The sequence below is a fragment of the Sander vitreus genome, chromosome 15 (genome assembly GCF_031162955.1).
Source record: "Sander vitreus isolate 19-12246 chromosome 15, sanVit1, whole genome shotgun sequence".
NCBI lineage: Eukaryota > Metazoa > Chordata > Actinopteri > Perciformes > Percidae > Sander > Sander vitreus.
In genome coordinates, this window is record NC_135869.1 from 27549711 (window position 1) to 27562631 (window position 12921).

The 12921-nt window shown below is 42.1% G+C and overlaps 1 long non-coding RNA gene across 1 annotated transcript in view; it reads left to right on the forward strand.

Moving 5' to 3' along the window:
- The first annotated feature begins 10065 nt into the window (after nt 1–10065).
- Nucleotides 10066–12921, forward strand: part of LOC144530755 (uncharacterized) — a 35989-nt gene continuing 33133 nt past the window's right edge. The window contains exons 1-2 of the long non-coding RNA XR_013503145.1: nt 10066–10215; nt 10415–10591. This is a non-coding gene — a long non-coding RNA (uncharacterized LOC144530755). The remainder of the gene's footprint in view (nt 10216–10414; nt 10592–12921) is intronic.

Sequence of the window (12921 nt, forward strand, 5' to 3'; positions counted from 1 at the left end):
CCGTGCCTTTTTATAACAGCAATACACACGCTCGCTGCCAGGGCTTTGCAGCGCTGTGATTGGCCAGGCAGCTCGCCCGCCACGCCCAGCGAGCGCGACGTCATGTGACGCTGATGCCGGGAAGAGGCGACTGTAAACAAGCCTGTAGGCACGAGAGCGAGGAGGCACCGCAGCGGAGAGCAGCGTCAGAAATACACGAGCGCGCTTTATTTATGCAGCTTTCTGCTCATTTTCGGAAGTAAAATAAATGTTTGTTGGATCAGCGAAGAGGTGAGATAGCTCTGTTGGATCAAATCGGAGTATTTAATTCGTTCAGTCATGTTACATCGCCAAAAATGCCCTTATTTTTAGGCTGTTTCTTATGTTTTCGTAATGGAGTGTTACATCAAATACGGATCAGATCATCTGCAACCGGATATTGGCCCCATTAGATATGAATTAAAGCCGTTATAGGCTAAAAACGCCGGACTTCTGTGCTGTTTATAATGATCCATCCTGTGGAGGAAGTCCTCAGGCCTTATATGGGCACGGTGACGTACCGGTTCCTCTCCGGGAGAACCGGGAAGCCACGCCCATCCGGGCCTCATTCCAGCAGCAGTCCAGCTCCTTTATTAACCTCATCCATGTGTGAGAGAGTTTTAGGGACTTTCTGTGTCAGCAGGGTGGACAAGTGAGCTTAGACATCTCAAACACATCCATCTGTGCATGCTGATCAGGACAGAAAACAAGCCATGTTGGGGAATAGCCTGTGCAGTCACCTTTTTTAAACTTTATTTCATTTATTTTATTTATAAGGACAGCCCACATTAATCCACATCTCTGTTAATGAGCCAGTTGTAGCCAGCTGGCTTTTTTTACTTTAGTGCTTTTGGCGCGATGTTTGAGACCAGAGCAACAGGAAACAGAGACACTAGGACAGAATTTGTACTTATTGCGCCGTGGGTCGGAGAGAAATTATTAGTATTATCGATTCCTTTTTATGTCTGGCACATATTGAACAGAGGGTTAGGCAGAATTGACAATAAAGCTGACTTGACAGGTTAAAATTACAGACAGAAGACAAAAAAAAAAACACGAAACATGCAGAGCAGCAATAAGCAATGAGACAAAACAATAAAAAAGTCGCAGTACAAGTTATTAAAATGGGTCAAAGTACAAGTGAATATTTCTAGGCCATGCAGCTCTGACTATATCTGACAACGGGCGATTAAGACACGGGAATGTTAGCAGCATGTTGGTCAGTAATTAGATTCAAAATGTCCACAAGTCTGACTTTTCAAAAGCCGTGCCAGGTGTGGTAGGTGGTGCAGTTTCTTAATTAATTTGGTAGTTTGTCATTCATTTGTGTCATTGCGCCATTTCATGAGCATGGGGAGACAGTGAGCAGAGTTGATTGAGTAGCGTGAGTTGTTGATTGGCTGGAACGTGGTTAGTTGTATTTTCAACATGACATCATGACTTCACGTAAACATACACGCCACTTTCCTAAAGCCAAACGGCGTGTTATCTGTAGGCATTTTGAGCTATCCGTGTGTATGTCTACACTGCATATAGTGGATGTAAACATACACGCCACGTGGCGTGTTATCGCGAGAACAACGTCACACGCGTGTAAAAAAAAAAAAGAAGGTTGGGTTTAGGGAAAGAACATTGGGGAAAGGCTTTAGTAACACTAAAAAAACGACAAACACACGACGGTGACCAACGTCACACGCTTAGGAAAACAATAAACGGTTGAGTTTCAGGAAAAGAACATTGGGGAAGGTGTTGTGTCTTGGTTGCAGCGCTGCGTTGCCGATGTGTGGAAGAGGAACTTCGCCGACACTGTTTCTTGATTATAAAAAGGTTTATTACATCAAATAATTCAGCATTAATTTACAAGCTTCTGCAGGAGCTCGGAGAGGCGACCAACCAATCTTCAAATATTGTCGCTCTACCGTTCTGCTGTTATAACATGGTATTTATCTGTGCATTTTGTAACCTAAAGTGGGGGGTGTGCGTATATGCTTGGAGTAGGGAACTGACCATTTAAGGCCCCATACATGGTATAGCTCCAACAACATGTCTTCTGTCTTAGGGGTTAATGTTAACAGTTTCCAAATGTTTCAGCAACAGTAGGGTACAGTTCATAGGAATTGTTGTCATTGGAAAACAGTTGATAAACACCACACATGGGCTGCAATCCCAGCTCTCCTGGGTGAAAGTCCTGTGTTTTACCCATCCGCCACCCCAACCAACCTCTGTCCTTTCATACTACGCGCTATGACGATAATTCACATGTAATGCAGGTCAATGGAGGCCAAACGGCGTTGATAAACACACTAAAAAACGACTACGCGTCTTGATAACACGCAAAAATGGCATTCATACATACAGTCAGTGCATTTTGATCACAGCCTGTGCCTCTAGTGTTTGTTTGACGTTTACGACCCCCGACCGGGCTTTTTCACGGTGTGTTCAGGGGGCAGGCAGCTAGCGGATCAAGGAGAGATGACTACGATTTGAGACAAAAATGAAATTGTGCTGAAACCATGCAGGAACTCATAGTGCACCTTTAACAGTAAAATCATAATTTCATGCCTAGATGCCTCTGTGTTTTGTGATGCCCCAAATAAAAACACACTTTAGTGACACACTCGCTGAAGCAGAAAACTGTGTCAGTGATCAGCGACGGAACAAACACATCCTCCCACAGTATTCTGGCAGGTTTGGGAGGTACAGGCACGGCGCGTGAAGCAACCCTGCTTTGATCGTGAAAAGGAAGCCGAGGCTTGTGCAGCACCAGCCAAAACCAAGTCAATTATCTCAAGCAGGAAGATTCATGTTCAGTTATTTAGCCTTTTGATCTAAAAAGCCGGCTTCATTAAAATAAGTTTTTTTTTTTTTTTTTTTGGTCTACAGGGAGAATAATTGCGGTCCCCTCCCTTTTCACAGAAAAGGAAAAAATGTGATGCCTCAAACCTGTGCATCTGTTTCAGTTGTGGAGAAGGGAACCTTTGTCTCCTGTTTGTAATTCTTCCAACGCCCACACTAACAAACAATGCCTCCTTCCCATCTCCCTGCACAGACAGAACAAGTCAGGTAGGATGCTTTGCTTCGGCAGGCGCTATAGTCCTCCAGCTGCACGGTCCCGTTCAACAGACGTTTAAACCAGGAAAAAAACATGTACTGTACAACTGAATTACAAAATATAGAAACAGGCAGACTCTGGATCAGTTACTTGTTCCTAACCTTTAGTCTGGTGGGTTTGGCGATGGTGATTTCATGTTAAACAAAAATGATCTTTAAAGGACAATTCCGGCGCAAAATGAACCTAGGGGTTAATAACGTGTACCAGGTCAACCGTTCTCTGGGATACGTTTTCATGCTAATCCAATGTGTCTCTAGCTTGAAACTAGCTACCGCAAACTGGTGTTTAGCTGCTAACGCTAGCTTTCGAGGCACAGGGTAAATCACTATTTCTACACCACTAACAAGGCTCAAAATAGCATCACACTTCCACGGTAGCATCATGAGGGTCCCTACGTGTTAACCGAAGCATGGTCATGACTGTTATCCAAGATGGCGGCCGCATGTAAACATTAACGCTACTGTCTTGATAATCTATCTTTGTAATGAACTGTCTGTACACTTACAAAGTTCTCAGTGCTTCGGTTAACACGTAGGGACCCTCATTATGCTACCGTGGAAGTTTGGTGATATTTTGAGCCTTGTTAGTGGTGTAGAAATAGTGATTTACCCTGTGCCCCGAAAGCTAGCATTAGCAGCTAAACACCAGTTTGTGGTAGCTAGTTTCAAGCTAGAGACACATTGGATTAGCATGAAAACATCTTGACCTGGTACACATGTTATTAACCCCTAGGTTCATTTTGCGCCGGAATTGTCCTTTAACTAAAAGGTCTATCTCTGTAGGGATCCTTTCCATAATGTTGTCAGACACTCACACAGAGTCTGTCAGCGGCAACAACAGAGCTTGTAGAGGACGTACATTGAAAGTGCGCAATTGCCCGTTAACGTTAAGCTGCAGCTTGTTTCTCGCTTAACGCTGGACCAATTTCAATGATTGTTGTTCCCATCAGTCACTCAGACACAAGAACCTGGGTCCAGGTTAAAAAATACGGAAGTTTTAACTATTTGAATGTTTTATGGACCACCTGGGGTACCTCTGTTTGGGAATAACGTGGTCTAAATCAGGGGTCTTCAACGTTTTTCAAGCCAAGGGCCCCTTAACTGAGAGAGATGGATCAGGGGATCCCTACTACATACATTGTATAAAATTAAGATGCATATTAAAATGGGACTACAATAACATTTGGGCGGCCTAAAGCCTTTATACATACTGTACCTTTTTAGTGCATAGAATACTAAGTTATTGAAATAATAATTGTTGGCATGTTTTCACTAAAACCTTTATAAACGCTAATATGTTGGATTCATGTCATAAGACATTTTTTTTTGTTGTTGTAAACTTTAAAAAGCATTTGGTGCCCCCCCCTGCAGTAACTCTGAGGACCCCCTAGAGGTCCCAGACCCCCTGTTGAAGATCTTTGGTCTAAAAAACAGAATTGAACCCAGCTCACTGCCAAATTAAACAAGATTATCATCATATTGGAATGACAGAAGTGCAGCCCCTCCTTTGATTATTTAAACTTTGCCATTCATATCCATCCAACCTGTGCTGCAGAAAACAGCTGGGTGTATCTTTCAACAGCGTTTCCCTTCAGCAGTGAACACTCACAACTACCCTGTAACAACATGCACTTGTTGTAAAAAGCACATGCTGAGATATTTCCTCTGGCAGACTCTGTTCAGGCCTAAAGGGGAACAACTCCTGTTGGGACAGAAGTCACTCAACATCTTTTTTAACATGTCTGTGATGGCCAAAGCTACACATGATAACAACAGCCAGCAATGGTAATATTGCACAATTTCACCCCGTTCTGTTAAGCACACAATGTCATTTCTGTTGTAGTCGGCCACACCCCAAACAATTCATGCACACAAAAGTACACATTACACTGTTTATTTGATTTGTAATCTACGGATTTATTTGCTTTTAGCCTTACCTTGTTTAAATGCAGTACACACATTTTTTTTACTTAGGGTTAAATAAGCTCCTCTTTCCACCCTGTGTTCAGGTCTCTGTTTTAGCTACAGAGTGAGACCTCACACTGCTGGAACATCTTTGTTGGGAGTCGCACATGCTCAGTAGCTAGGTAAGGACTACTAGCCAGTCAGAAGCAGAGTATGAGGGCGTGCCCTGACAGTACCTAGGTAAGGACTACTAGCCAGTCAGAAGCAGAGTATGAGGGCGTGCCCTGACAGTAGCTAGGTAAGGACTACTAGCCAGTCAGAAGCAGAGTATGAGGGCGTGTCCTGACAGTAGCTAGGTAAGGACTACTAGCCAGTCAGAAGCAGAGTATGAGGGCGTGTCCTGACAGTAGCTAGGTAAGGACTACTAGCCAGTCAGAAGCGGAGTATGAGGGCGTGTCCTGACAGTAGCTAGGTAAGGACTACTAGCCAGTCAGAAGCAGAGTATGAGGGCGTCCTGACAGTAGCTAGGTAAGGACTACTAGCCAGTCAGAAGCAGAGTATGAGGGCGTGTCCTGACAGTACCTAGGTAAGGACTACTAGCCAGTCAGAAGCAGAGTATGAGGGCGTGCCCTGACAGTAGCTAGGTAAGGACTACTAGCCAGTCAGAAGCAGAGTATGAGCGTGCCCTGACAGTACCTAGGTAAGGACTACTAGCCAGTCAGAAGCAGAGTATGAGGGCGTGCCCTGACAGTACCTAGGTAAGGACTACTAGCCAGTCAGAAGCAGAGTATGAGGGCGTGTCCTGACAGTACCTAGGTAAGGACTACTAGCCAGTCAGAAGCAGAGTATGAGGGCGTGCCATGCTAGCAGCTAGGCGAGCATTATAACGTGTGTTCCAAAGTGACCACGTTTGTCTCTGAAGTAAAGGCTGGACTACAGTAGAGCTGTTTGGAGCAGTTTGTGAACAGTGTTTTCTGTTGGAGATGGTAAGTCCCTTTGGGGTGGACTTTGGGCTTTTTCACTTTGTAAATCTATAACATGCACAAAAAAGATATATAACACAATAAAGGAAAGGGGAAAAGCCAAAAAGCATAATATGATATGCATAATCCTGTGGGCTGCCAATCGAGCCATACCAAGCCTGTATACTGTATGTCCCCTTGTGTCTCATTCAGTTGGGTCAGTTTGTTTAGTTCACATCCTGTTTCGTTGTTGCTATTTTGAGTACAGTTTTATTTTGTTGACCCTTTTTTTCATAGGCCTAGATATTAAGTTCTTGGTTCATTAGGGTCCCGAGCATCGACTGTGCGAGGACCCTATTGAAACTGAAGGAATTGTTCTCTGGTGGACAGACTGACAGTAACACTGTCATTACCTCAAACATATCTTTTGGCACTTAGTCTAATGCAATTTCTTGTTACATATTAGCAGACATACCAGTAAATATATGTTACATATTAGCAGACATACCAGTAAATATATGTTACATATTAGCAGACATACCAGTAATGTATGCTACATATTAGCAGACATACCAGTAAATATATGTTACATATTAGCAGACATACCAGTAAATGTATGTTACATATTAGCAGACATACCAGTAAATGTATGCTACATATTAGCAGACATACCAGTAAATGTATGCTACATATTAGCAGACATACCAGTAAATGTATGCTACATATTAGCAGACATACCAGTACATGTACAGTCAGGTCCATAAATATTGGGACATCGACACAATTCTAATCTTTTTGGCTCTATACACCACCACAATGGAGTTGAAATGAAACGAACAAGATGTGCTTTAACTGCAGACTTTCAGCTTTAATTTGAGGGTATTTACATCCAAATCAGGTGAACGGTGTAGGAATTACAACAGTTTGTATATGTGCCTCCCACTTTTTAAGGGACCAAAAGTAATGGGACAGATTAACAATCATAAATCAAACTTTCACTTTTTAATACTTGGTTGCAAATCCTTTGCATTCAATTCCAGCCTGAAGTCTGGAAGGCATAGACATCACCAGACGCTGGGTTTCATCCCTGGTGATGCTCTGCCAGGCCTCTACTGCAACTGTCTTCAGTTCCTGCTTGTTCTTGGGGCATTTTCCCTTCAGTTTTGTCTTCAGCAAGTGAAATGCATGCTCAATCGGATTCAGGTCAGGTGATTGACTTGGCCATTGCATAACATTCCACTTCTTTCCCTTAAAAAACTCTTTGGTTGCTTTTCGCAGTATGCTTCGGGTCATTGTCCATCTGCACTGTGAAGCGCCGTCCAATGAGTTCTGAAGCATTTGGCTGAATATGAGCAGATAATATTGCCCGAAACACTTCAGAATTCATCCTGCTGCTTTTGTCAGCAGTCACATCATCAATAAATACAAGAGAACCAGTTCCATTGGCAGCCATACATGCCCACGCCATGACACTACCACCACCATACTTCACTGATGAGGTGGTATGCTTTGGATCATGAGCAGTTCCTTTCCTTCTCCATACTCTTCTCTTCCCATCACTCTGGTACAAGTTGATCTTTGTCTCATCTGTCCATAGGATGTTGTTCCAGAAATGTGAAGGCTTTTTTAGATGTTGTTTGGCAAACTCTAATCCGGCCTTCCTGTTTTTTGATGCTCACCAATGGTTTACATCTTGTAGTGAACCCTCTGTATTCACTCTGGTGAAGTCTTCTCTTGATTGTTGACTTTGACACACATACACCTACCTCCTGGAGAGTGTTCTTGATCTGGCCAACTGTTGTGAAGGGTGTTTTCTTCACCAGGGAAAGTATTCTTCGGTCATCCACCACAGTTGTTTTCCGTGGTCTTCTGGGTCTTTTGGTGTTGCTGAGCTCACCGGTGCGTTCTTTCTTTTTAAGAATGTTCCCAACAGTTGATTTGGCCACACCTAATGTTTTTGCTATCTCTCTGATGGGTTTGTTTAGATTTTTCAGCCTAATGATGGCTTGCTTCACTGATAGTGACAGCTCTTTGGATCTCATATTGAGAGTTGACAGCAACAGATTCCAAATGCAAATAGCACACTTGAAATGAACTCTGGACCTTTTATCTGCTCCTTGTAAATGAGATAATGAGGGAATAACACACACCTGGCCATGGAACAGCTGAGCAGCCAATTGTCCCATTACTTTTGGTCCCTTAAAAAGTGGGAGGCACATATACAAACTGTTGTAATTCCTACACCGTCCACCTGATTTGGATGTAAATACCCTCAAATTAAAGCTGAAAGTCTGCAGTTAAAGCACATCTTGTTCGTTTCATTTCAACTCCATTGTGGTGGTGTATAGAGCCAAAAAGATTAGAATTGTGTCGATGTCCCAATATTTATGGACCTGACTGTATGTTACATATTAGCAGACATACCAGTAAATGTATGTTACATATTAGCAGACATACCAGTAAATGTATGCTACATATTAGCAGACATACCAGTAATGTATGTTACATATTAGCAGACATACCAGTAATGTATGTTACATATTAGCAGACATACCAGTAAATGTATGCTACATATTAGCAGACATACCAGTAATGTATGTTACATATTAGCAGACATACCAGTAAATATATGTTACATATTAGCAGACATACCAATAAATATATGCTACATATTAGCAGACATACCAGTAATGTATGCTACATATTAGCAGACATACCAGTAAATGTATGTTACATATTAGCAGACATACCAGTAATGTATGCTACATATTAGCAGACATACCAGTAATGTATGCTACATATTAGCAGACATACCAGTAAATGTATGCTACATATTAGCAGACATACCAGTAAATGTATGCTACATATTAGCAGACATACCAGTAAATGTATGCTACATATTAGCAGACATACCAGTAAATGTATTAAGTCAATATTGGAAGGTAATATTGGGCTCTGGTATACACCCTGTATTTCTGTGTAGGGCAATACTGTTCTAAAATGCTTTCATCTTCATATATACATATATGACACATCATACAAAGTGCATTTTCTATGTCAGCAAGCAATAAATGTAAAAGTAGCAATACTGTGAAACATTATTGCAACAAGTATTCCATTACAAGTTAAAGTCCTGTGTTGAAAATGTCCTTTAAGGCTCTGACACACCAACCCGACGACCGACCGTCGGCAGTAAAGCCAGTGGGACTGATCAGTCTCCCCGAGTTGGTCCAAAAAGTGCCTCAGAACACCGAAGAGACGAGACGTAATACGTCTCCATAACAGCAGGCGGGGCTAATCTGGATTGTCGCCCAAAAAATGAAAACCAGCAGCTGATTGGACGAACGCGTCACGTGGGTCTGGTTTCTCCAGAATTTCAAAGCCGACCATAATGGCGTCTCGTTCAGAATCCGATCTCAAGATAAGATAGTTCACCGAAACGTGTTTTTGAAAACATTTGAAGAGAGAAGCAGAAGAGAGCTGCTGAATCTGTCTTCATTTCAGATCAACAAAGGTCAGTTTAACAGGTTTTCGTCAGATTTTGAGAGGCGTTCGTCACTCATCCCGCTCGTCATTTCTGGTAATTGGTCATTGAGTCCCTAACAATGTCACAGAAAGGAGAATACATCTGCTGACCGTCTTGTGATGACTCAAAAGTTGGACTGAAAAACCTTTTAAAAATCCCCCACTTTTTAATATATAATGCCCTCATGTCAGGTAATTCTCAGGAATTCAGAGGGACTGTTTTAATTCTATGCCTTTTTGTCAGTATCCATGGGAATATGAATAAACAGAGGCAAACAACAGTTCCTGGCAGTGTTATGCCTCCACTTTGCCACCTCCCTTATAAATTCTGTTCTCTGTGCAGCTGCCTGTTTCTGCTGCTGCTCTGCTTTACGTTTTTATTCAGCGTTGCCGTTAGAGGTTGACCACAGTGCCAGTGACATTTCTGGCAAAGCACAACAGTGTAGGGTCCAGAGTGGAACGTGTTTACGGGAACACTCATGAGGTGGCACCGTGCCATGCTGCCAAATGTTAGTCAAAAACACCCGTGTTACCCAACCAGTGGGAGAGGCAAATGTGTGAACGTTGAGACCGATGTACGGTGTGTCAAAGATTAATATGCAATATTGTTTTTTGTCCTGAACAATCTCCGTTAATCACACCATCAATTTTAAACAGCGTTGCTGTGTGTTTTGGGGGCCGGATTGGTGGGATGGTGAGTAGTTAAACACTTGGGTTCAGTGATCAGGTTTCTGCTTTTTTCACACACAAAAAAAAATGTCTCTGCTGTCTTAGTCACATCTTGGTTAGTCACATCTCTGTTTAGTCTGTTTAGATTTAGAGTTCTTCTGGGTACTCAAGTACATACATTCCTTCCTCTGAGTTCTGCTTTTTTTTGTTTTTGTTTCCTCCAGAATCCCAAAACTGCACCAGGCTTTTGCGTTGATGTTTCTTATGCATATTTTTTGGGTAAAACTCTCAAAGAGTTCCAGGGAAGGACGAGCTGTTTGGCAACCGACTCGGGTTTTAACAGTCGGGATCACGTGGACGAGTGCCAAAACCAACTGAGCATTACCTGCTCTTGTTCCTGGGTGAGTTTGGGAAAGGCAAGGCCTGAGGGTGGAAGCAAGCTCTGTGTGTGTGTGTGTGTGTGTGTGTGTGTGTGTGTGTGTGTGTGTGTGAGAGCACGTACTATGATTTTGGGTGCAGTATTTATGAGTGTGACTATGTGCATGAAGGGAGGAGATAAAGATTCTGTGGAATGTTTTTTTATCTTACCTCCCTCCTCTCGTGTGCTGGACAATATATGTTGTTGTCATTAAAAAGACTTTTTTTCTGACCCCCATCATAAATAATGTAGAATGAACCTTTGCCATTTTGTGGCTTTATTCCCAAAACCAGTAGAGCTGCAAAGATACTCAACTATTAGACGACCGGTAAACATGTCACTCCGATAACAGAGCTGAAAGAGAGTAAAGATGCAGTGTCAGCTGAGAGACAATCTTAAATATACTCCATTATATAACAAAAACAACAACATATGAGTCTTTTCATTTCTCATGTGATAGTAAACAGAATATCTTTAGGTTTTGGGGTGTTCGTCAGCCAAAAATCTTCCTCCACAGCGCCGCAGAGGAGGGTCTGTCTAGTCCACACAGCATTCCTGGATGGGAGAAGAACGTGCTCTGGATTATTGGCATTTCTTTCAACCAATCACAATCGTCTTGGGCGGCGCTAAGTGCTGCACAGAGCCACGGTGACGCTGCTAAATAGTCTCAAGAAGGGACTTGTTTTTGGTGGAACGTGTGGACGTTCAAAAGTAGTTTTAGTCGTGCAACAGAGACCTCAGATTGGACAGATAGTCTAGCTAGCTGTCTGGATTTACCCTGCAGAGATCTGAGGAGCAGTTAACCATAGTCCTCACACATCCACCAGAGGTTAGACAACAACACAGAGACAGAGGACGGGGACGGACATCCGGCCTAAAAAGGACATCCGGTGGAATTTCCGGCAGCACCGGAGCAATCCCTGAAGTGGGAACGTTCCCACTTCAGGGATTGCTCCGGATATAGGAAAAAATATCAATTATTTCTTGGTTACAGTTTTAAAAAGGCGATGAACTTGGCAGCAAGATTCAAAATGAGAACAGAGCTGCTAAGATGAATCCATTAGTTGGCAGCTATTTAATTAATCGGCAACTTTTTTAATAATAGATGAATCGGTTTTAGTCATTTATTATTTAAAAAAAGTACAAGTTCTCTGATTCCAGCTTGTTAAATGTGAATATCTTCTAGTGTCTTCTCTCCTCTGGGACAGTAAACTGAAGATCTTTTGAGTTGTGGACAAAATAAGACATTTGAGGACGTCATCTTGGGCTTTTTGGGAAACACTGAAAACACATTTGTCACCATTTTCTGTCATTTTAGAGACCAAACAACTGATCCATTAATCTGGAACATAATCAACAGATTAATAGACAGTGAAACTAACTGGTAGTTGCAGCCCTGGACACAACTATGATGTGATGATATGTTTGTGAGTGTCAAAAGAGATTAAGAAGCCTTTTTTTAGTTGTTTTTTTTTTACAAAATCACCAATTCCTAAACACAGGAAAATCCCTTCAATTCTCCCCTATAGCGTCTGTCTTTTAACAGAGCAGGCTTTCACAATAAGATGCTTATGTTGGGGATTAAACTCCCCTCACCTCCTCCTCTCAAACCGTCCCATTGTGCCTCCTCGCCACCTCTGCACAACTCGGCTTTTGTCCGAGCCTTTGTCGTCTGGCCGGGCCCAGTGGTGGAATGTAACTAAGTACATTTACTCAAGCACTGTACTTATGTGCAAATTAGTAGTCTTGTACTTTACTTGAGTCTTTTCTTTTCGTGCCACTTTCTACTTCTACTCCGCTACATTTCAGAGAGAAATATTGGACTTTTTACTCCACTACATTCATCTGTTACAGCTTTAGTTACTTTAGTTACTCCGCTACATTCATCTGTTACAGCTTTAGTTACTTTAGTTACTCCGCTACATTCATCTGTTACAGCTTTAGTTACTTTAGTTACTCCGCTACATTCATCTGTTAGTTTTAGTTACTTTAGTTACTCCGCTACATTCATCTGTTAGTTTTAGTTACTTTTTACTCCACTACATTCATCTGTTAGTTTTAGTTACTTTAGTTACTCCGCTACATTCATCTGTTAGTTTTAGTTACTTTAGTTACTCCGCTACATTCATCTGTTAGTTTTAGTTACTTTAGTTACTCCGCTACATTCATCTGTTCCAGCTTTAGTTACTAGTTACTTTAGTTACTCCACTACATTCATCTGTTACAGCTTTAGTTACTAGTTACTTTAGTTACTAGTTACTTTGAGTTACTCCGCTACATTCATCTGTTCCAGCTTTAGTTACTTTAGTTACT